The sequence below is a fragment of the Marmota marmota genome, unplaced genomic scaffold (assembly GCF_001458135.2).
Source record: "Marmota marmota marmota unplaced genomic scaffold, marMar, whole genome shotgun sequence".
Lineage (NCBI taxonomy): Eukaryota > Metazoa > Chordata > Mammalia > Rodentia > Sciuridae > Marmota > Marmota marmota.
The window spans coordinates 53,374,870-53,399,959 of NW_026000037.1; positions in this window are offsets into that span (position 1 = coordinate 53,374,870).

Genomic DNA, 25,090 nt, shown 5'->3' on the forward strand with positions numbered 1-25,090 from the left:
TGAGACAGGGTCTCAGTAAGTAGCTTAGGACCTCACTAAGTTGTGCCCATAGCTTTGAACTTGAGATTCTCCTGCCTCAGCTTCCAGGCCATAGGAATTACAGGTGTAAATTTCATGTTTTTACAAAAACACCTTATAGGAGGTATTGGGGGACTATAAACCTAGGAGTGTTTTATGCCTGAGCCACATTCATTCCCAGTCCTTTTTGTTTATTTTTCATTTTGAGACAGGGTCTTACTAAGTTGCTGAGACTGATCTTGATCCTCCTGATTCAGCCTCCCAAGCTTCTGGGATTACAGGCATTCTCCATCTTGGTTCAATGTATTCATTTTTATATCTCCCTAGTTTCTTTGTCACAGTTCTTCAGTCCTTCCTCTTCTTTCATGACCTTGACCCTTATGAAGACCACTGATTCATTATTTTGTAAGACACTCTTTAATTTGTGATTTCCCAATTATTTTTCATAATTGGAGTAGGGTTATAATTTTTCAAAAAGTATGTGCCTTTCTTAGCATATGACATACAGTGGGTCAGGAGCTGCAGCTGCTTACCATGATCACTTGGATTAGTTGGAGCCTGATCAGTTTCTTCACTATTTATCCCTTTGTTGTTGATAAGAATCCTGGAGAAGAGAGTTTGAGACTATGGAAATCCAGTTTCTACTCAGATATTTGTTCACTAATTTGAGCATCTACTACTACATCTCATTCATAAGGTTTATGGTGGTGGTGTTACCTGCTGGTGATCTCTGTGTTATAGCATTAATTGTTAGCACAAGCAGTGTAGTTGACACCTATTTCCAAGAAAACAGAACTAAGAAATTGGCCGGAAACAGTGGTGCATGCCTGTAATCCCAGCGGCTCAGGAGACTGAGGCAGGAGGATGGCGAGTTCAAAGCAGCCTCAGCGAAAGCCAGGCACTAAGCAGCTCAGTGAGACCCTGTCTCTACATAAAATACAAAATAGGGCTGGGGATGTGACTCAGTGATTGAGTGCTTCTGAGTTCAATCCCTAGTACCAAAAAACAAACACACAAACAACAACAACAACAACAACAAAAAAAAAAAACCTAAGAAATTAACTTCAGGTATAATTTTTAGGAAGAATGGGAAGGGGTACAGTTAACAAGCTGCACACTGGGACTTGAATCTTCCTGGACTACAGAGCAGATTGTGGCACACAAATGCATGTGCAGGAGAAAGGCAGAGAACACAGAGGGGTGAGAAGTTTCCTAGCGGGAGGCCAGAAGATCACTAAGCAAGAGACATCAAATGAGTGTTTCTGGAAAATGAAGCCAATCTTCATATGCTCATAGTTCTTGCCTTTCTAGGAATCAATACCAATCCTTGGAGCCAAGTGAAGGTATGAAAGTAGGAATACTTTACCTTTGGCCTTTTTATTTGTTTTCCTGCCTCTGTCTTCAGGGTTCTATATACTCCTACTTCTCCCAGTTAAAATGTTTTCTAGGAAACTTATTCTCTTCTATGGAAGTACTCATCACACTGAACTGTTTGCCTAATGTCTGTCATCTTGGCAACGGGGTTAAATGTTGTGAGGTTCTGATGAAGTCTATTTTGTACCTGATATATAGCACAATGCCTGGAACATACTGTCAATACTATTGAACATTTACCAAACAAATGTGACAGATGGTTACAGTACAATTTGGATGCTATCCTGCATACACCAAGGGTTAAACAGGCTTCTGTGGCTCAGCTGTGTAAACACGACATATTCCTTACAGGAAAATAAATTCTGAATTCCTAATGAATGCCCGATGACACACTTCTGTAAAGCAACACAACAGCATATTTTTTATAAGACTTTTCTTTTCTAAAAAGAAAGCTTAAAAATAAAAATGTCCTCCTTTAAACTGTCTTATTCCATATGGTTTATATAGATGTTAAAATATTTATATTCTAATGTTCATTTTAAAGAAGCAAAGTGCAAAACACAGCATCACTTAGTCAATATAGACCATCTTAATGTAGCAGTTGGAGTTGTGGAATGAACCTCACGAATTCTAGATTCATGTTACTTTTATTACCTCTGAGACGCAGAGCACATCACCTCACTTACCCTGGTGTCAGTTACCTCATTTGGAAAATGTAGACTTTATATGATGATCTTTAAAGTACTATTCTGATCTTTTTTTTAAAAAAAGTGTATTTAAATCACTCTGATTTTTCTGAATTTGTATAGCACATAATTTTTTGGTTTTGAATAACATGCATATTTTACAAATGTTTATTTAATAAATCCATCAGAATTATTTGATAATAAGAATGCTTTTTGAAGAAAAAATTTATGAAGCACTGAACACCATAATTGGTCCATTATTTGGAAAAAAAAAAAGAAAGGATGCATGTCTTTTTCAAATATTCATTCTAATTCTCTTTCTTTGCAAGAAAATCTTGGGAAACCTGCCTCCTATGGGTTGGATGTACATTGCTTCCAAAGAGTTCACAGACTGGAGACTACTCCCTAATGTGGTGGTATTAAGAGGTGGTAGAACCTGTAGAAGTTAGAGCCTAGGGAAGGTAATTAGGTCTTGGAGGGCACTACCTTTGAAAAGTTATAATATAGTTTGCAGGATGTCATTTATTCACTGCAACAGTAGATTATTATGAAAAGAACAAACCTGACATCTGAATTCCCGGCTGTGTTTATAACCACGGGATGTCTTGTACACGCAGATGTTTCTCCTCCTGCTTCTCTGCCATGTTGTGACAACAGCCAAGGGAGCCCTCTCCAGAGACTGAACAGATAAGGTGCCCATGCTTGGACTTTCAGCCTCCAAAGTCTGAGCTAAGTAAATGTCTTTTCCATAAAAGTAGTTAGCTTCAAGTATTTTGTTATAGTAATAGAGAAGATACTAATGCTTCAAATATTTTGTTATAATATCAGAAAAGAAACCAATGGTTTGCCCAGTTGAAAACCTACATTATCCAATTTCCTTCAAAGGTGGGAGTGTGACCTGTTCTGGCTACAGAAATGTGGGAAGGGTTAATGTATTTTACCACATAACCATTGTCTCCTGTCTCCACATTAACATATATTAATAAATATTCCATGCATACTAATCCCGCATCAAAGACAGTTTAATAATACATGACTTTTAAGCAATTCTGGTACATTTTAAAAAGAAAGAAAGGGAGGAAAACTAGCAAGCTTCACATAATGGTCACACAACATTTTTTGCAAAAAAAAACAAAACCAAAACCAAAATGGCAATCTGCTATGATTGTGTGGTGAAATGTGGTACACAAAACTTCTTTACAGATGCCTCATGAGGTGAGTCTTATCTTCCTTCCTTTGCCTTGAATTTGTATATCAGCACTACAGCCATGATCTTGGATCACAAAGCAACTGTCATGCTGAAAGCCACAGTAGCAGATGACAAAGACTGCAGGACATGGACACACAAGGACTTCATCCAACTACTCTAGTCTGGAGATTTATCTTGGGTTTAAATTTTTTAAAAGCATAAAACCTGGAAGCTTAACATACTGTGCTCAGTCTATTATTACTACTTAATATAATCCCAAATAAAACTTAAGGAAAATAAAAAGCTATCAAATTAAGTAGTAATTAGGGTGATTCATGCTAAATTAAACTTACCTCTGAATAAAGTTTTTTTTTGGTTACATCATATAAAATGCTGAAACACATTATGCCTATATATTTACACTTACCGAAATGTATTTCATTATTCAAAATTATTCTTAATTTTAAAAAATTAGCTTACTAAGTATTTGACATGTTACCACACAGGTTGTTTCTCTCAAAAAAGTACAGATTTTATGAATTGTGGAGGGCTATAAAAAACAATCCCATAAGCAAACAACTTCACTACCATAATTAGTATTATTTTTTCAAAGAGAAAAAAAGAAGCACAAAGCAATGGCATTCAAGAGGAAGGTAAAAGCACAACCTTGTAAGAGAATTATAGGGATTTTACCCATAAATCCAGAGGAAGTATTTTAATGGTGCCAATAATGATTTAGTACATAGGCATTGATCCAAATGGTATGTATACAAATGGCCACATGAAAGCAAATAACTCTAGCTAATTGAAATTTTCCAAGATCAATACCACTCAAATCTATTTTACAATCTGTAAATGAAAACTCAAATACTTCAAGATTACATTAATTACTAACTACGGAGGCTCAATAATTATTAATCACCTTCATTTAATATGCATATCTCAGATGACAATTATCAGACTCATCTTTCTGAAGGGAACATAATGAAACAAAGCCAACATTAAAATTTAACTCTCAAGCAACTTTTAGGACAAGCAAATATTTAAAAATGCATCTTCCATTTTTAAAGCAACAAACTATTTAGTGCTTAAATTCACTTCTGATTTTTCATAACTAAATGTAAGGTAGACAATTAGATATCTTTTGTTTTATATCTATCCCAGGCATCAATGTTTCTCCATCCTGTTGACTTTATTTTGGGGTTTATTAATTTGGGTAACTGTATTGTTAAAGATGTGACAAAATTCTGTAGAAAAATTGTGACTCATAAAGTGTTCATTTGGAAACTAACCCTCATACAAAAAGTGGTTAAACTGCTAAAGATTCTAGAGATCGTTTAAAAAAAAAATGTAACATGAACCTCAGTGCAAACTATAGTCTGTGGCTGATATACATTATTTACATATACCTAAAACAAAGTTTCACGAACAATGCTCATTTTTACTATGAGTAATGCCTGCTGATGCTCTCTGTTCTGATCTACCCCATTGCATTTTGCATGCGTGATAAAATCTACACACTACAACACATTAATCCTGTTTTAAAACATTGCTCTGAAGTGATTAAAGCTTAGAGGGCAAGCCTTTCAATTCTTACATAAGAGAACAGAAGTGTCATCTAGAGGGTTAGATAATTTGCCCAAGCTAACAGAGCTGTATGTAGCAGAGCCAGGATTAGAAATAAGGCCCATTGATCCTCAGCCAAATATACGGAAAAAAACAACGTTGGGAGAGGGATGTCTGCAGCTTCAGAAATTCAAAATGTAGAAGTACGTGGCTCAGAGTGTGTAACTGTTCTAAAGGTCTCGGCATCTGAATCACTGAAGTTTTTTTTTTTTTTATGGATGACTCATTTGGCTTTATTCAGCAGACTTGAGTTTAGAAATTCAATCAGTGACTAGTTTATCTGGTGAGCTGTCCTTGTAATTAAATAAAACAATCCCCAGAAACTTAATTGAAGAATGCCTGCCCATCAGGAACACCTAGGAGGCACACTTTGTCTGTCTGTTTAAGCCAAATTTCTGGCACACTGTTCTTTAAAAATCAAATTTAAAATGGCAGGTGTGTTGCTCTTAACTTCTTTATGGACACGAACAAGTAATTGCAAACTCTTCGATATCTAATATATATAGAAAAGACTCATTTCCTATGTAACAGCTTTCTATTGACAGTGACAGGATTTGAAAGTTTTTAAATTTTTATTTTGTCTTACTTTAATCAAAAATATGTGTATGTAGATGAGTGGGAAAGGAAAATTCAACCAATTTCTTGAGAAGGAAACACATTTGCTTAGTGTTTTGTTAAGTGTATTGAATGTATATGTCTTAGTTTTCTTATAGGCCTCCACACTGAAGTGTAATGACTTCGTGAAAGTAGATGTAAAGATTCATAAACATATTACCTTTCATTCTAATATATGGTATCAAGTCTCTAAATAAACGCATTCATTAACAACTAAAAATTGAGTTCTTTACATCTAACCAAGTGCCTGCTCAGTAAATCTTTGTTAATTCCTCACAGGTTTACCATTGCAAAGAAGAGAATTAACATTGGTACAGTTGTCACTTTAATGGAATAGGGTTGTAGCTCAGTGATAAGTACATGTCTAGTATGCCTAAGGCCCTGGTTTCCATAGTGCCCACCAATGCCCCAAAATCACCTTAACAAGATAAATCTGATTTTTAATTAAGTAAACACTATATAATGAAATTATAGTAAGCAAAATAAATGAGAACCTTAACTCAAAAGACAATTAAATAAGGCATTTCTTCTGACATTTCTCTTTGAAATGAAAGTCTACTGTTCAGAGAGGCAGGATATTTCTGTTGGGAAACGATAGGTCCAAACATTGGCTCCACCACGGCTGCATGAACTTGCACAAGTGATTTAACCACTGAGATACTTGGGAATTTCACCATATCCCATTTCACTGGTAAAGAAGGCATCTAGCTAATTGGACAGAGGGCATGAGTTAAAGTCTGATGAGAACCTGGTTATTTCTGTTCCAGAGACCTACAGCCTAATAGAATGAAAAGAAAAACAATCAGGAAGTCAGTCTCCCTAAGAAAAATAAGTACAGACAAAAATCCTGAAGTAATACAAATGGGAAAGAACACATTTTTTGAATTTTTATATTCTTTAGTGTTTTCTTTCAAGAAAACATAATTTAGATTGACTGTACTTGGGGTTTCTTCTAAGAGATGAAATGTTAACATTGATAAAAAATATTTAAAGATCAAGTACATGTGCATTTTTATGAAATATTGTTTTCACATTGATTCTGCTGAAGTTTCTGAATCATTTCACTTTCTGTCTTTCAACTACTATTATAGAGACTTAGTTTCCCAATTTTTTAAATCAAGTTTCTAGTTTTTTAGGCTTGGTCTTCTAATTGTATCATGAAATTTATTTCTTGACATACAAATGCACTCCAAGAATATGGTAACTGTGTGTTTGATAGACATAGCTTTAGCAACATAGTTTCTAAAGAACAATTTCCTTTGGAAATATCTTGATTGTACTTCTTTAGTAGAACAATTGAAATTTGGGTTGAAAAATATGTAGAGAATATACTTTTTTACTATTTATGAATATAATAGAATGACATTTTTCAAGAAAATATACAGTTTATATTCAAGAATAACAAAGATATAAAATATAGAAAATTACATCAGTTTACAATTTTTGCAGCTCTTTTGTATAGAACAATGCTCTGAAATACAAAATGCAGACTCTGTTCCCTTGTATCTTTAACACATGGTGACGCTGAGCATTGAAGTCCAAAAAGTTTAATGTTTGCCATCTAGTCATGTTTCAGTGGCTCCCACCACTTCATACTACTTAAGATAGGTAATTTTAATAGTAGATGATAAAATGATTGGCAATAGTTGGCCTTCAGATGGTTTTTAAAGGCACCACTTTAGACAATAGGCCTACATATGTACATAGTTCTCTTTGCTTTGATCAACAAAGGAGCAGTAACGAGAGTTCCCCAGGAGCAAACTAGGCCTGTATGTGAATAAATTCTTAGTTCACAGTTGCTATGGGAAAAATGAAAGATCCAATTGTAAAAAGTCTAGAAGGCTTCCTATAATTAGTGGTTATTATATTACTTTTGCTTATGACATAATACAGAAGAAGAAAAAAGGGAGAGGGATTGCTATTTCATTTATTTATTATTTTCTTAATTGCCTTTTCACTAACCGTCTGTGCTTCAAGAAAGCTAAGCCACAATCATTTCATCAATAACATTAACTTGACATTTCATTCAGGAAATAGGAAGAAGGTTTTGGCCTTAAATTGGAGAATTCTAGAAGATTCTGGTTCTTTTATATTGGTCTTGTAAGCACAGAAAAATAATGTGATCAATACATAGGAAATGTTGCAGACTTATATTTTTCTGTGTAGCACAAATATGTATCAAAATAATAACTGAGTGATAACAGTGTGAACTGTGTTGTTCTCAAGTCTTGTCATGATGATATTTTATCTGAGATCAGGCAATTATAATGTCCTTCAAATACAGAGAAGAAAACATACCTGAACAGATACGTATAGACTAGATAATACTCATACTATATTGCTTTTACTTTTAAATAATTTAGAATTATTGAGCTATTTCAAGTTTGTACAAGAAACAGAAGAGATTTTGATTAGTGGTAGGAATCATCTATTCAATGAATGCTATATGGAGACACTCTGGCTTGGTCACTGTTTCAAAAACTAGGCCAATCATGACACTTACATCATGCCAGCAGTCAATTAATGCAATTAGCTTTTTGTTAAGATGATAATAATGATAGGATTATTTTTATCCTTATTATTAAATGTCCTAAATTTCACAGCTCTAATCATATTATCACTCACTTTTTTCATGTTTTGAAGATTAGTCTATTAGAATGAAATTATTTTCCTTAATGTTTACAACTTATTATTATTATTATTATTATTATTATTATTATTATTATTTTAGAGATACAGAGATTTGTTTAGGAAAGCAGACATATATTAAAGGGAGAATGTAGGCTACTTTAAGAGAAGGTTTTGGGAAAAGGAATCCAGATGACAATGCAGGTCATCTCTGGAGAGAGAGACAGCCTTCAATTATTTTTGCTCACTCATCCTTACCAAAAATAATAATTAGAATAATAAATTGAGCATGTCCCATTACATGAATTTACATATCTCCTAAATTATAAAGAATCAATATGTACAACTGTAAAACCCTGTATATTAAAATATACACAAAATGGAAACATGTTGAGAGCCACAGCCAAAGGGGCCCCAGCAAACTTCCAGCTGCCAGCAAACTTCCAGCTGCCGGCTGATGATTGGCTCATAGCGGCCCCAGCAACATCTAGCTGATTGGCTCCTCTGCGGTGATGCTCATTGGGCTGTTTCCCTGCCCTTTCAGACCATGGAGCTGCTCATTGGGGGACTTTTTTGGCTCCGCCCACGTGACCCAGCCAATCGGCCTCAAAAGCAGGAGGATTGTGGGAGGTGGAGAGAAACTTGTGTGGGAGAGAGAGGCTTGTGGAAAGCCGGTGGTGGCAGTTGAGGCTCTGAGGGTTTTTCCTGAGAGGCTGTTTTGTTTGGCGTGTGTGGTTCTAAAAATAAAGTTAGTTTCTTTTGACAAGTGGCTCCTGATTGTGCCCAGCCAGACTGCGGCAGAAACTCTCAAAGATAAGAATTTTTTAAAAATCAGCATCCCACTTAAGTGTACATATTGAACTCTGGATACCACTGACTGTGCCCTCCACATGTCCAAATCAAAACTTATTTATTTAGCAGGCTCAGTTAATGTCATGCATTCACTGCCAAACCTTCCAAGAAAACTCTGACCAAAATGTCCCCCAAACAATTGTACCTATACACTGCAAAAATGTTTTTAGATTTAGCACTTTTCAACAGCAAAAGTTGATTGGACTATCTCCTTCTGCATGACATGTTCCCAGAACCTGCAAAAATAACTAAATAATCTAGAGTAGGTGAAAAGTCTTATTTATATGAAATAATCATGTGACTGATTTTTATTTTTCAGATGCAACATGCATACATAATTTTCGTCACATTTTTCTAGTTGTATAGGACAAAATGATAGACAATTTAGAATTCTAATTGATGTTTTATTCTGAAAAGAAAACAAGAAGTCATGCCTTTACATATGGAAACCCCAAGCTTCTGGACTTCATATATAACAGTATTTTATACAACTGGGAATGTCTATATTTTCTAAATATAATTTCTTAATTGATGCAAAATACCAGCCAGATGCTTTTCATGGAAAGAGAAATAACTTTTCTTTCTTTTTTAAGGATCACTGTATGCATCTCAAAGTCAGGTAAGAGACAGCCTTTGTTTTGGGGAATATATTATATAGTATTAGGAACTATGTGGCAAAAAGAACATAGTTAGAATTGTATCATTTTCTGATTATGTGTGATAACACCTTTACTTCTTTAAGTCTCAGTTTCCTCACCTAGAAAATGAAGATGACAATAGTGCTTATCCTCGTTATATTATTGTGTGTATTACAGAAGATAATACATATAAATCATCTACTTTATGTGGATACTTTACAACATAAAGTGTATAAAGGGCTGAACACAAAAATGCTGAATAACTATTAAATCTCAAAAAGGATTAATTTTATACTTGTCTGAGATACTTGTCTGGGGTCAGAGAATTATCTAAAAATATATGATGCCTTTCTGTGGAGAAATACTGGGTGCCTACAGGGATGCAGCCCATTGCATTACCTGTAGTAGCAGCATCTTCCAGTCAACTAACCTAACTTGGCACAGACTGGTATGAATTTAAATTTATTAACCATACCACATTACTTAGAATAAATGAGGCATCACTAATATAGGCTTTGAAATACCTTTAACTTTGTAAATCTTTAATATCTATTATTTGAGGCTGACACTATTAAACTGCTCAAAAGATACAATTAGCCATCAATTAGGAGTTAACACAGATGTGAAACATGAGAAACCACAAAGTAAATCCTTCTGGTGAGATGGTATTTTATAAAACTAAAGATTTGTAACTTTCTATATTGGATTAGAAAAGTGTCCTTCTAGCTATTTGTCATTAACTTTTTCATCCTTATGAGAGTACTGGGCTCCATTATATGAAAACAGAGAAAAAAATTTAAAATTCATCTGAGCTATATAAATAATCATCATACTAGCAATTCACTGTTAGATCTTGTGTATGAGGCGAAATGAAATTTCCAGAAACTCTCATTTTTCTTTCTACTACAAATATCTGATTTATGTTGATATTTCTTTTAGTAATACCTTTCATTTGTATTTTCAGGTAAACCATCTAAAATGCCTTTTGCAAAGAGAAAACAAATCTGGATAACAAACTTAGAGATTGAAATTTCCATCACTGATGTCATAGCTGTGCCTTTAGATGAGAAAATTCAAAATGTGTGGGAGGAGGAGGTCACTAACATAAAACTCTCTGCCTCAGACATTAAGCAGGAGTGTGTGTCAGAAAGCATTTGGATGATGCCCTTCGTAATTTTGGGAAGCAACTTTTATTCAAGGCACCAAAAGGGAGCTTTGACCACAGTCAAATTGATAAAATTGATAAATTAGATTTGGGCTGATTTTATTGTGAATATGCCTCCAATTACTCCAGAAGTTAAAATATCACAGCCCCCATGTAAAATGGGAACCTACTGGCCCAAGTAGAGACGTCATGAATGATTATTCATGTGGAAGAATAACAAGTGAATCACTGTTGTATTGTATACCTTGATTTAGTGGTTCCCAAAGTTCTTTCACAGAATCTTTATTAGGATATATTCAGAACATATATATTTATTTATAATATTTTTGCAGAACTGGAGATTGAACCCAGGGCTTTTTGCACTCTGGGCAAACACTCTATCACTGAGTGATATTGCCAGGCCCTATTTGGAATATTTCATGTCAAAATTAGTACTATCTTGTGATGAGCATGAAAATTTTGGCACTTGATACAGGAATTTTTATAAAGTTCTAAAGGCCATAATGAGAGGAGCTGATGTAGAGTAGGTGGAGTTTGGTGTGCTATTGAAGAACATGAATATTTATAAAGCAGTTCCTCTATGTTAGGTGCCATGTTAAAAATATAATTTTTCAGCAACACTAAGAATGTTGTTATCTTCACTTCAATTCATGGAGATGTAGATGTTCACTTGAAACTGCTAGAGAGGGGGCAAAGGCAGACTTTAAAATCACTTTGCCTCTTTTGAAAACTTGGGGCATGTAGAAGTCAGTAGACTTGTTAAAAAAAAAAAAAACAGAGAGAGAGAGAGAGAGAAACCAACCTAAGGAAATGGGGGATTATTGACAGGAAACTAAGTTGTAGGAAACACAATGTAAATATTTATTTCAAATCATCAGAGGACCAAACAAATAAACAAATGAAATCAGGTATATTTGCCAGGACAGCCTGTTGAAGGCAAAGACATATGTTGCCTTTCTTCTTCCTAACCTCCCGTTATTCCATGTAGATATCAATAGGAATGAGGACAGGATCCTTGGTTGTGTTCTCACCTACTACCACCTCCTCCCCAAGGAAAACTAATAGTGCTTGCCTTAATCTTTTTATTTGTATCCCAAGATAATATCTTCTAATAAACAATAGATGTTATATCTTGTTAGGAATAAACAAATCTGTTTATACACACACATGATAAATTACACTTTCCAACATTACTTAAAAACTACTGGATCTAGCATCCTCCCTGAATCTTGGATATGCTGTGCTTAAACAGACACAGTGGGCCACATCAGAAAGTTCTATATCACTAGGTCTGCTAGCTGGGATTTATAGGCTAAGGAGCATTTGTCTTCTGCCTTGAAACATCCAAGACAGAGAAAAATACCGCACTGAAATGTCGGTAAGGGATGTCTCATCTTCCTGCTCCTCTGGGCCTTTGATTTTGATTAACCTGTGCTTCAGGGAATGTAATTTGTCTTACCACTTTGTAAAGAGAGTAAACAAAGAAGGTAGGGTCAATAATGCCCAACCACTCTCCCCTCTCTCCTGCCATAATCAATTTCTCAAAAAAAAAAAAAAATCATCGGGCTTCTTCAGGGAAGGTAGAAATTAAATAAATCATCAGAAATATTTTCACATTATTTGGGTCCAGTCACAATTTTAAAATTCAATAACAAAGGTCACGGTATTGTCATGAACCTTTTTCCCAACAACAAATCTATCATGACTTGGCATTTCTCACAGATCATTTCAGTCTTACCTCAGGGCATCTGAACACCTTTTATTCATCTCAACAAAGGAATAGGAGTTACAAATCTTTTTAATGTTTTAAAACTACTCGGTACTGCACAACAGAAAATATATTAGACACTTTAAAGTATATACTGCTTGAGCATGTTGATGACATAAAGATGGGTCTCTAGGGCATTTCTTCTAATGAATGTGAGATGCTCTGCTCAAACTGGAAAAAAAAATTATCACGTGTTTGTGAAACTTATTGTTCAACTGCTACCCTGACAACAAAACCAAGCACATTAATGACCTGAGGGAACTGTAGAAATAACTACTATTGCTTGGCACCAAAAGAAATTGAAAATTGTTTTAGTCAGCTTTTTTTTTTTTTTTTTTTTGCTGCTGCAACTAAAAGATCTGACCAGAACAACTTGAGGGGAAGAAACGTTTCTTTAGGGACTCACAGTTTCAGAGGTTTCAATTCATAAGAGCCTGGCTGCATTTTTCAAGGCTCAAGGTGAGGCAGGACATCATGGCAGAAGAATGTGACAGAGGGAAGCAGCTCACATGGTGCTCAGGAAGCAGAGAAAGAGACTCCACTCACCAGATACAATATATCTAAGGCAAAACCACATCCCCAATGCCCCACCTCCTCCGGCCACACCCCACCTGCCTTCAGTTACCACTTAGTTAATCCCTCTCAGGGGATTAATTCACTGATTGGGTTAAGACTCCCACAACCTAATCATTTCTCCTCTGAACTTTGCATTATCTCACACATGAGCTTTTGGGGGTCACATCCAAATCATAACAGAAATTTACTAAACATGGAGCAGATGCAGAGAATACTCTGTTCTCTTTAAAGAATGGATTCAGATGGGAATTCACCTCATTGGGAAATTATGGAATATTTTTTTAAAACTACCTAATAAAGCAGGTAATTTCTAGTAATAGGTATAAATACCAGCAGATAAAAAGCTCAGACCCCAAAACTATAGAAAAATAGACATTTGCACAAAAGTTTTTTTTGTTGTTTTTTGGTGGTGCTGGGGATAGTACCCAAGGCTTTGTGCATAGGCAAGTGGTATGCCATGAAGCTACACCTCCAGCCCTTGCACTATATTTTTGAAATAATCATTCTATTTGAACTTCACATAAATAAAACTTAAGTCTGTTTGAAGAGCAGGATATTTCAAATGAAAAATGAAATAGGGAAATGGAACTGGGACTGAGTCATCTACATATCTGCCACATTGCCTCCAAACTAATCTGCTGATTACCTGCTTGGTCCATATTTATATGGCAATGCTGAATTAAAGAATTTCTTGTTTAGAAAAAAACACAAGAGGTATTAGTATTGAGAATTTGTCTAAAGAATTGGTCCATCACTCTCTTCCCTCTTTCTAGCAGGTGCCCTCTCCCGGGTTTCTCTGAGATCTACCATTTTTGGAGTATTCCGCTTTTTCAATTTATAACTGCAACTCCTGGCACAAAATATAAAACATTTTCTATTTTATATAAGTAAAATGTCAAGTAACTATTTAAAACTCCAGATGCAAAGCCTTTCACAGCATGTACTACATCCAGTGGTTCATGAATCATTGCTCTTAGAAAGCCTTTGGTACCCTGGGGATATTTTTTTCATGCAGGCAATCACTCTGGGAGATCAGCATTCCTAGTGGGTGATGTAGCTCAAGTACAAGTTGTGTTTGTTTCTCCTAGCTTGGTGAAGTGCTATTTAAGAAGACCCCCAATCAAGGTGGAAATCCTTGAGCTCTTCACTACTTAGAAAGCTTCTCAAGTAAATGTTTCATAATTAACTAATTAATGCTCAAAACACACCTGCGGCATTGTTAGTACTATTCCATCATTCTTCCTCAGTTATAAACACATTAAGGTTTTATGTGAAGTAATCAATAAATGACAACACTGAAAATAAACCCAGGAATCAGCATCAGAAGCACTTGGAATTAATTGATAGACAATCCTTCCCCAAACCCATCCTTCACATGACACCTAAAATTCATGCCCCAGAATTTAAAGGGTCTGGTACATTCTGATCTAGAACTTGTACAATGAAGTCACAAGGAGACAAAAAAAAAAAAAAAAAAATGAACAATTCAGAAAAACAAAGTAGGATGGGATTATCAAATAAAATGCATAGATCTTGGATAACTTTAAATTTCAGATAAACCATGAGACCACATAAGTACTTGGCAACTTTTCATAAACATATTCCACAAGGACTCAGCTTCTTCCTATAGCAAGAGGGTGGGTATCCAAACAAGGTATACATTTATAAAGGAGAGAATTCTCACTTCTCAGCTGGCAATGTGCAAATCTAGGAGTATAAACTGAAATGAAGCCAGGCAGCAACTAAACAGGAGGCTAATATATATTAATATGCATTAGCTAATATAAAACATTTGCCTATATGTAATTGTTTATCCATTAATGTATCAATTATTTTCCATAAACAAGCAGTGGAAAGGTTTTGAACCACAAAAATAAAATACACAAATTCAGCAAACTCTAATCTTTCATATACATTACCCTCCTCATTCATGACCATCATAATCATCACAGTGCTCAAACTGACAAGTGATTCATTCTGTGAGGACTGAGAATAGATTTTTAGCAGCTAACAAACAGTTCTATTGATTATACTTTCTAAACCACTCCAAAACCAATTCCCTTTCTTTTTTCTTTTTATGTCTTTTTCTCCTGTCTGCAGTCTCACAATAGTTTGCCAGTGTTTATTCCCATTCTCTTTGTCTCTTATCCTTCATATATATATTACTGTTGATACACTCATTAAAAATTAATCATACCACTTCTCTGCATTAACATCATCAGTGTTTTCCCCAAAGCTATAAGGCCTACCAACAAGGGCTTTTTGCAAGTGGTCCCTGCCTTATTCCTTCATTCCAACTCCTCCGCCTATCCAGGACACAGGACCTTGGGTGGCTAAGCTCCATTGGGGTATCTACTCATCTGGGAGCCAGACCAAGGGCCATTTTACCCATGACCACTTCCCTTGAGCTCCAGAGCAGTTACTCTCATCATTATTCACCATAACTATCCTTCCCTCAGCCTTGAGCATCTTATTCATCTTTCTACTCTAAATATTTAATGAATGTGGCACAGAGGAGGTTGTAATAAATGTTTATTTATTTATTTGTTTCTTTCTCTATTCCTCACTCAGAAAGTAGAGAACATAAAAGGTAAGAAGAAGTACTAAACATAAAGCCCTAAGAAGAAAGAAAGTAAGTCACAAAGTTTGGTAACTTTGGTATTATTTTTATTATCATTTTCTAAATAACATCTTTTTGTTCTAAGTTCTGCATTTAATCAGATGCTTTACTAAAACCTACCGAGTACCTTCTCATCCTGCAACTTAGGAGTATTAATTATTTTTACTGGTCAGAGAAAATTGGACTATCATCACTATTCTTAAAATTAGGAAACAATTTGACTAAAAGCCCTAAGTAGAAAATGGGAACAGTAGAACACAGGAGCCTAGAGTTGCTGTATAGAAATATTTCAAATTCATATGATTGGTCTGCTATATTTTTCAGTCAAAAGTCTTCTACTTTGGTTTGTGGACTTCTTTCTATATAACTTTATGTACTATGAATTAAGTACCTCTGGGTACTGAATGAGTAGGGTGGCTAGGACCTCTAAAAGTGTGCTCACAGTATGACAATTCTATGCTTCTGATTTTCCTGAATGTAAAATTTACAGGTGATTTAAGAGTTTTACATAGTCAGGACAATTATCAAACAGGCCAGTGAAGCTGTCCATCCCCAGGTATAAATCATGAATTCTTATCTGGGCTTTCTGTTTCTAATAACTTCATCTTTTAGTATTATATTTCCATCACTTGGTCTCCTGAAACTGTGCATTCGTTTATGTGCCTCAGCAGCACAAAACACACACACATACACACACACACACAAAATGAAGCTCACTGCTCCACCCCTTTCTCTCTAATAGTTCGAAGGATTTAGAGATTTAATAATATAAGAAATCTTGATTTGGGGGAGTGAAATTAGTGTTTACAGGAGTGTGCTTTAAGAATTCATTAATGAGGAGTTTCTCAAGATATAGAATAGAGGAGGTCACTTTCCTGGCTGCTCCAAGGAGCAAAATCAAGAAAGCAGACAGGTAGCTTCTCAGCAAAGTAAGTGAACAACAACAAAAACAAAAATGGGGACTCACTGAAATTTAAAACTGGCCATTCAAAGCAGATTGGGTCACAGGAGATTGTATATAATAAAATAAGGAAGAAATCTCCAGCAACATAGCCACTGATAGGACTGGGCCAGAAGTTCCAGTCAGAGCAGTGCCTTTGTGAATATACTGGGGGGATAAGGGAATTAAAGGAACCCACACCTGAGGCATGTCTGGGTATGGAACATTTAGAGATCAAGGACTTGCCTGGCAAACCTGAAAGACATTCTGCACAATGTCTGTGCACAGGGAAAGATGCAGCCATTTCTGCAGGCAGTATGCAGAGGACAAAGGAAGAAATCATTTTGCATGGACACCAGCAGCTGAGGGAGCCAATTCTTGGCAAACCCCAGTTTGGCCTGAAACACAAACCCAGTAAGCACATACTGCATGACACAGAGTATGTTTAAGTGACTAGGAGAAAATAAAGTGTGGAGAGAGGTCTACACAGGGGACTACTGGTCATGGAAACTCACCTGGCTCTATACCCCCCACCCCTCAGATCAGGCTACTTGCAGGACCAGCTGGGAGAGATGCATCTGGCCAGGAACTTGGAAGGGCAGGGATGGGAGAGATTGGAGATGGAACCCAAGACCAGGAAACATGGGATTTGAAGGTGATGTAGGGAACTAAGAATTGAGTCTTCCACCACATGAGTGGAACCCATGGGAAATCCCTGGGGTATAGCCTTCAATGTGGACCAGGAAGTACTGGGTGCTGAAGGTGCACTGATTTAAAATGTTCAGACCAATTGCCAACCAAAAAAGAGCCTGGAGCCCACTGAAGCTTTGAGAGGCAGTCCAAACCCTGCCTCCAGGAATTCCACTTACAGAATTACCTCTCTCAAGCAATCCAGAAGGTGGAGCATCACACTCCAAACCACCCCATCTAAAACTGCTGAGAAGAGAAACTGAGAATCTTTTGAACGCCAATGTAAATAATTATTTTTCATTAAGATCTTTTTAAAATTCCTTTTTTATGTTTAGTTGTAATCTTGATGGTATGTGAACATTTATACATATTCATATTTGTTATTTTCTCATTTCTAGCATTTTTGAAGCCAGATATTTTTCATTAATTAGTTGTGTGTGAGCATGTGTGTGTGTGTGTGTGTGTGTGTGTATGAACTAGGATGCTTGATTAGTATATTTTAGTTTTGTTTTATTCTTAATTTTTTAAAAAATATTTTACTTTATATATTTTTTTCTCCTACCTGTTTCCCTTGATTCTTTTCTTCTGCTAATAGCCAATCTATATTGTTCTTTCACTCTTCCTTTAATTTTTTTACTTCTTCCCTCATAATCATCACATCCTATATCATTTCTGTACTCTCCCTATTCACAATTTAAAATTATAAACACTTTTGCTATTTTTAATGTAGGTAATAACTGCTAATATCATTTCTGTTTATTGTGATAATTTACATTGTAAATGTCATAGTAGGAACTATTAGGTTTAATGCAGTATATTGTTTGAATTTATTGTTCTTATTTTCTGCCCATAAAGAGTGAGGTACTGGAAACCTTCAAAGACACTATAGGTTCACAGGGTAGAAATTCTGCTGCCTTAGATCCATATTGTTAAATGAGTAGACATACAAACAACATGAAAAAGCAAGGGAACAAATCATTCCAAACAAACAAGGATACTCCAATAACAGAATCCACTGATGCCACAGTGCAAGAAATGTCAGAGAAGGATTTAGAATGTTCATAGTTAAACTTATCAATGAAGTAAAGGACACTATAAGAAATAAAATCAGAGAGAAAATGGAAGAAGTGAAATATCACTTCAATAAAGGGATAGAGATTGTGAAAAAAAGCAGAAAATCCTTGAAATGAAGGAAACAATAAACCAAATTAAAAATTTAATAGAAATCATCACCAACAGATAGGCCACTTGGAAGACAGAACCTCAGGCAATGAAGACAAAATACATAATTTAGAAAATGGAGTTAACCACAGAGAGAAGATGTAAAGAAACCATGAATAGAACTACCAAGAATTATGGAATAACATGAAAAGATCAAATTTAAGATTTACTGGGATAGATGAAGATACGGAGATAAAAACCGCAGCAATACACAATCTTTTTAATAAAATGATATCAGAAAACTTCCCAAATATAAAAAATAAAATGGAAAACCAAATTCAAGAGGCTTACAGGACCCCCAAATGTACAAAATTACAACAGACCCACACTAAGGCACATTATAATGAAAATGCCTAACATACAGAATAAGGAGAGAATTTTAAAGGCTGCAAGAGAAAAATATCAGATTACATATAGGGGAAAACCAATTTGGATCTCAGCTGATTTTTCAACCCTGACCCTCAAAGCTAGGAGGTTCTGGAATAACATATACAACGCTCTGAAAGAAAATGCATGCCAACCAACAATCCTATATCCAGCAAAATTGAGCTTCAGATTTGAATATGAAATAAAAACCTTCCATAATAAATGGAAGTTAAAAGAATATGCAAGTGGAAAGCCTGCACTACAGAACTTTCTCAACAAAATATTCTATGAAGATGATACAAAGAAAAGTGGAAAGCAGCAAAGCAGCAACTATACTAAGATATTGTAAATCAAAGAAAAAACTAATTCAAATTAAAAAACTAGAAATAAACCCAAATGACTGGGAATACAAATCATATCTCAATAATAATCTTCAACATTAATGGACTAAACTCATCATTCAAAAGACATAGATTGGCAGATTGGATTAAAAAACAAGACCCATTCTGTTTCTAAGAGACTCATCATGTAGGCAAAGACATCCACAGACTGAAGGTGAAAGGGTGGAAAAAAATATATCACTCATATGGATCCTGTAAACAAGCAGGTGTTTCTAACCTCATATCAGATAAAGTCGACTTTAAGCCAAAGTTAATCAGAAAGGACAAAGAAGGACATTTTTTTTTACTGCTTAAGGGAATTATATATCAAAAGACATAACAATCATAAATATTTATGCTTTGAACACTGGAGAATCTATGTATATCAAACAAAACCTTCTCAATTTTAAGAATAGAATAGACCACAAGACTGGGTAACTTTAACATGTCTCTGTAACCACTGGATAGATCCTCAAATAAACAAACAAACAAACAAACAAACAAAAACCCCAAAAATACAAAAAAAAAAAAAACTAAATAAAGAATCTATAGAAGTAAAAAATACAATTGATAATTTAGATTTAACACACATATGTAGAATATTTCAACCATCAGTGACTGAATACACTTTCTTTTCAGTAGTACATGGATCCTTTTCTAATATAAACCATTTTATCTAAGGTATCACATATGTTGACATACAATTATAATAGCACCTTAATATATTTCTAGCAAATCTAGGGTTATTTTCATAGATCCCTTTCCATTGATACTAATTTTTGTGTTCTTTCTTTTTTCTTGATTAGACTTTCTTTGAATTTATCAAATTTTAGCTGTATTATTTCATATATTTCTATTCCTACTCTTATATTTTTTCTTGCTACATAACTTGAAAGAAAATAATTTGATTGTTATTGTAGTTTCTTTTTGATACATGTACTTTAAGTTATAAATATTCATCTGACTACTGTTTCATCCCAAAGATCTGGATATTTGAAGCTTTTATTATCACTTCATTCAAAACACTTTTTATTTACTTTTCTTGTCCTTCTTTCCTTGGCCTCTGAGATATTTATAAGTGTCTAATTTTAAAATAGTTGACATGTAGGGGTGGGGTTCTATATATCTTAAGGTGATTTATTTCTAATGTAATATAGATCATGCTGGAAACAGTCTGCATAATTTCAAATTTAAAAAAAAGTAATGAAAATACTTTTTATACTGATTGTATTGGCTACATACATGTCAAAAGTGATCAAATTGCATACTTCAAATATGTGCATTTTATTTTACTTCAATTTACCTCAATAAAACTATGAGAATAAAAGAAAATCATTAATGAGAAATTTAAAATGACTATTACTTTTTATCCTTTATTGTACTGTGCTTCCAATTATCTTAGACACACTGAATTGAACTCCCAGGGCTCTGTTAATGAGGATGCAGAACTACACTTTATGAAGGCATTTTCAACTTCATAAAATTGTCTATGATTCTAAAATTGTAAACACATTTTCTGTCACACACCTTTCAATTGCCTGGTGATTGTCACCATGAAAAAAGTAAGATTATTCACAGCTCAAAAGAACCTTCAAAGTGTATGCACTATTTCAAGTGGGTTAGTAGTAAGGCTATTAACATATAAAGGGCAGCATATATTTAAAGATTTGAAAACTAAGAATAAGGGACAGGAATTTCTAAAATTATAAATATAAAGAGAATGCTATTTTGATGATGACATTTTTTCATGACTAAGTATCTTAAAACACAATTGAAACAAAAACATTTTCTGTAAAGGTAATAGTAATTTGCATGTATCATTTATTGAATTTTTATATTTAAGACATTTAAGGTATGGCAATATGTAAATCAATGGATGTGTAACTGATGTGATTCTGCAATCTGTATATGGGGTAAAAATGGGAGTTCATAACCCACTTGAATCAAAGTGTGAAATATGATATGTCAAGAACTATGTAATGTTTTGAACAACCAACAATAAAAAATTAAAAAAATAAAAAAAAGAAGCAATTTTATTACTGCAAAATCAAGGACATCTCAGACTACAAAAATAAATAAACTTCATAATTTAAATATTAAAAAAAAGACTAAATTAAGGCATATTTAAGTGGAAAAACATCTAATTTTTAGAAACAAGGGCTTCTCGAGAAATAATTTAACAAAATAACTTTAAGCATTAAATGCCTAAACATAAAGAACAAAAAAGGGGAAGACCCAAGATGGTGGGCTAAAGGGAGGTGCATTCCTTGTTGCTCCATAACCTGGGATTCAAGCGGTAGGAATAATGTTTCTCTGCAAGTTATTAGAGGACCCCTGACAGCTGCTTCTGCTCAGGAATCCCACCATGCTCCTACAGGTCTCTTGGCCTCAACGTCTATGCATGTCTCCCAGCTGCGGCCCCCATGCAGGACCCACCCACCTGCATGCTCCCATGTGAACTCATATCTACCAATGTGGGGCTCCACTGGTTGTCTCCATCTTGGGACACTGCAACCATTGCCACAGTCCCTTCCACTTGGTAACCTGAACCTGGGGACACCAGACAGGGTCTGGAGACAGCTTCCTGACCTAGCACTGAACGTCACGTCACTGAGCTGAATCTCTGAACACACTGCCCAAGGCCACAGCCTGGCCTGCCCTGACACCTCATGCCTGAAAGTGGCTGCCTCCCTCTTGGGTCACCTTTGAAGCCATCTTAGGTTATTTTCTCTACTGCCATTGCCATTTTTAGTTGAGGCAGCTCCCAGCTTGGGACACCATCTAGGGTCTAGAAGCAATAACAAGGTACCTATAGTCCCCCCTCTCTCCCCCAGCCACTAACCCAGCACAGAGCTTATCGATATGTGGCCAGTCCATAGCTCACAAAGCCTGATCCTTATCTGCCTGATACAAAGGAGGTTCCACAGCAAGTGCACAGGACACAGAGCCCAGCCCACAGACCCTCTGGAGAGAGAGGTTCCTGATTTGGAAGTAGAAAAGGAAGAGGTGAGTGATATACAGTTTGGAGACTAAGTTAGAGACCAGGAATTGTGAGGTCTACAGGCAATACAAGAAGATAAAACTCGGTCCCCTCATCACATGAGTGGGCCCCAAAGGAGATCCTTGGGGTGCAGTCTTCCAATAGGGACCAGCAAGTGCTATAACTCTGTCTAGGAGTTATGCTCCCAAGAACAACCCTCCCACCCTAATAACCTTCACCATCCTGAGGGTGAAGTTACCAGCAAACAATAGACAACCCCATCTACTGAATGAGAAGGGAAGCAGGAAAGATATTGAACTCCAACAGAAACAATCCTTTAATTTTCCTTTGAGACTTTTTTCTTTCTTTCTTTTTCTCTTTTCTTCCCTCTCTTTCCCTCTTCTCTAGCTCTCATATCCCCAACATTTGTTAAAACAAGTACTTTTCATGAATTAGGCTACTGAGGACTGGGATGTCCAAACAGTATATTACAATTGTGCTGTATTCTTTTTTCATTTTTACATTTTTTTCTTTTTCTTAATTTTTTTGCTTGTTTGTTTTTTGTACTCTCTCTCTATTGTTTTTCCACTTATCTCCCCAAAATCTCTTTCTCTCTTTTCTCCTGCTGCTAGCCAACTTCTTTTGATTCCACTGCCATGCTTCCTGAGATCTAATAACTCTATATCCTCAACTCCTACCTCCTTAATATCTCATCCTACACCTCCTCCCCTGTTCTCTCTTTGTCCACCATTAGAAACTGTAGACCCTTTTGCAAACCTATTGTTTATATTATAGGTAATAATTGAACTTACCATTTCTATCTATTGTGACAAAACTGTAGATGTCTTAATAGGAGCTACTTGGTTTAAGGCTGTATATTGTTTGTATGGAACTTGCTAATATTGATCTCCCTCTAAAGGAGAGGTATTATGATCCTGTAGGGACACTGTATGTAAGTCTACATGGTAAAAACTGTAACACCCCAGATCTGCACTACTAAAAGGAAAAACACAAAAACAACTTGAAAAAACAAAGGAAGAAAGTGCTTCAAACAAACCAAGACACTATATTAGTAGAATTCATGGGCAGCATAGCAGAAGAAATGCCAGAGAAGTAGTTCAGGATGTACATAATTAAAATGTTCTGTGAATGAAAGGGTGATATAAGAGAGAAAACACAGGTAGCAAAAGATCATTTTGGTAAAGAGGTACATGAGCAAATACAAAAAACAAAAGATTACTTCAATAAGGAGATAGAGAATGTGGAAAAAAAACAGAAATCCTTGAAAAAAGGAAACAATAAACTGAATTAAAAGCATCACCAACAGATTAGTTCACTTGGAAAACAGAACCTCAGACAATGAACACAAAATATATAATCTTGAAAATAAAGTTGACCATACAGTGAAGATAATAAGAAACCATGAGCAGAACATCCAAGAATTATAACATGAAAAGACTACATCTAAGAATAATTGGGAGAGAGGAAGGCATAGAGTTTCGAACCAAAGGCATGAAGAATCTATTCAATGAAATAATATCAGAAAATTTCCCAAACCTGATGAATGAATTGGAAAATCAAATACAAGAGGTTGTCAAGACAGCAAATGTACAAAATCAAAACAGATCCACATCAAGCCACATTATACTGAAAATGCCTAGCATACAGAATAAGGAGAAAATTTTAAAAGCCACAAAAGAAAGGAATCAGAGTACATATAGGGGGAAACCAATTAGTATCTGCAGATTTCTCAACTCAGAATCTCAAAGCTAGAAGATCATAAAATAATATACACCAATCTCTGAAAGAAAATGGATGCCAACCAAGAATCTTATATCCAGCAAACTTAAGTTTTAGATTTGATGATGAAATAAAAACTTTCCATGATAAACAAAAGTTTCAATAATTTACAACTAGAAAGCCTGCACTGCAGAACATGCTTGGCAAAATATTCCATGAGGAGGAAATGAAAAACAGCAAGGAAAAACAGCAAAAGGAGTTATTACACTAAAGGAAAAAATAATCAAAGGAGAAACCAAGTCAATTAAATAACAAAAATAAACAAAAATGACCAGGAATACAAATCATGTCTCAATAATAACCCAGAATGTGAATGGCCTAAACTTTTCAATCAAGATATAGACTGGCAGATCGGATTTTAAAAAGACCCAACAATATTCTGCCTTCAAATGATTCATCTCATAGGAAAAGACATCCACAGGCAGAAGGTGAAAGGTTGGGAAAAATCATACCACTCCCATGGACTGCAGAAGCAAGCAGGGGTTTCCATCCTTATAACAAATAAAATAAACTTCAAATCAAAGTTAATCAATAGAAATAAAGAAGGACATTTCATACTGCTTAAAGGGAACATACATCAACAAGGCATAACAATTATAAATATATATGTCCCAAACAATGAAGCCTCTACATTCATCAAACAAACTCTTCTGAAGTTCCAAAGCCAATTATAGTATGTCGCAAAGCAACTCTTAGAAAATACAAAAACGTAGAAATATTAACCTGCATTCTATCAGATCATAATGAAATGAAATTAGAAATCAATGATAAAATAATGAAATAAAAGCTACTTCAACACCTGGAGACTAAATAATATGTTACTAAATGAACAATGGGTTGCAGAAGATATCAGAGTATATTAAAAAGTTTTTAGAGGTAAATGAGAACTCTGATAAAACCTATCAAAATCTCTGGGACACCAAGAAGGCAATACTAAGAGGAAAGTTCATTGCATGGA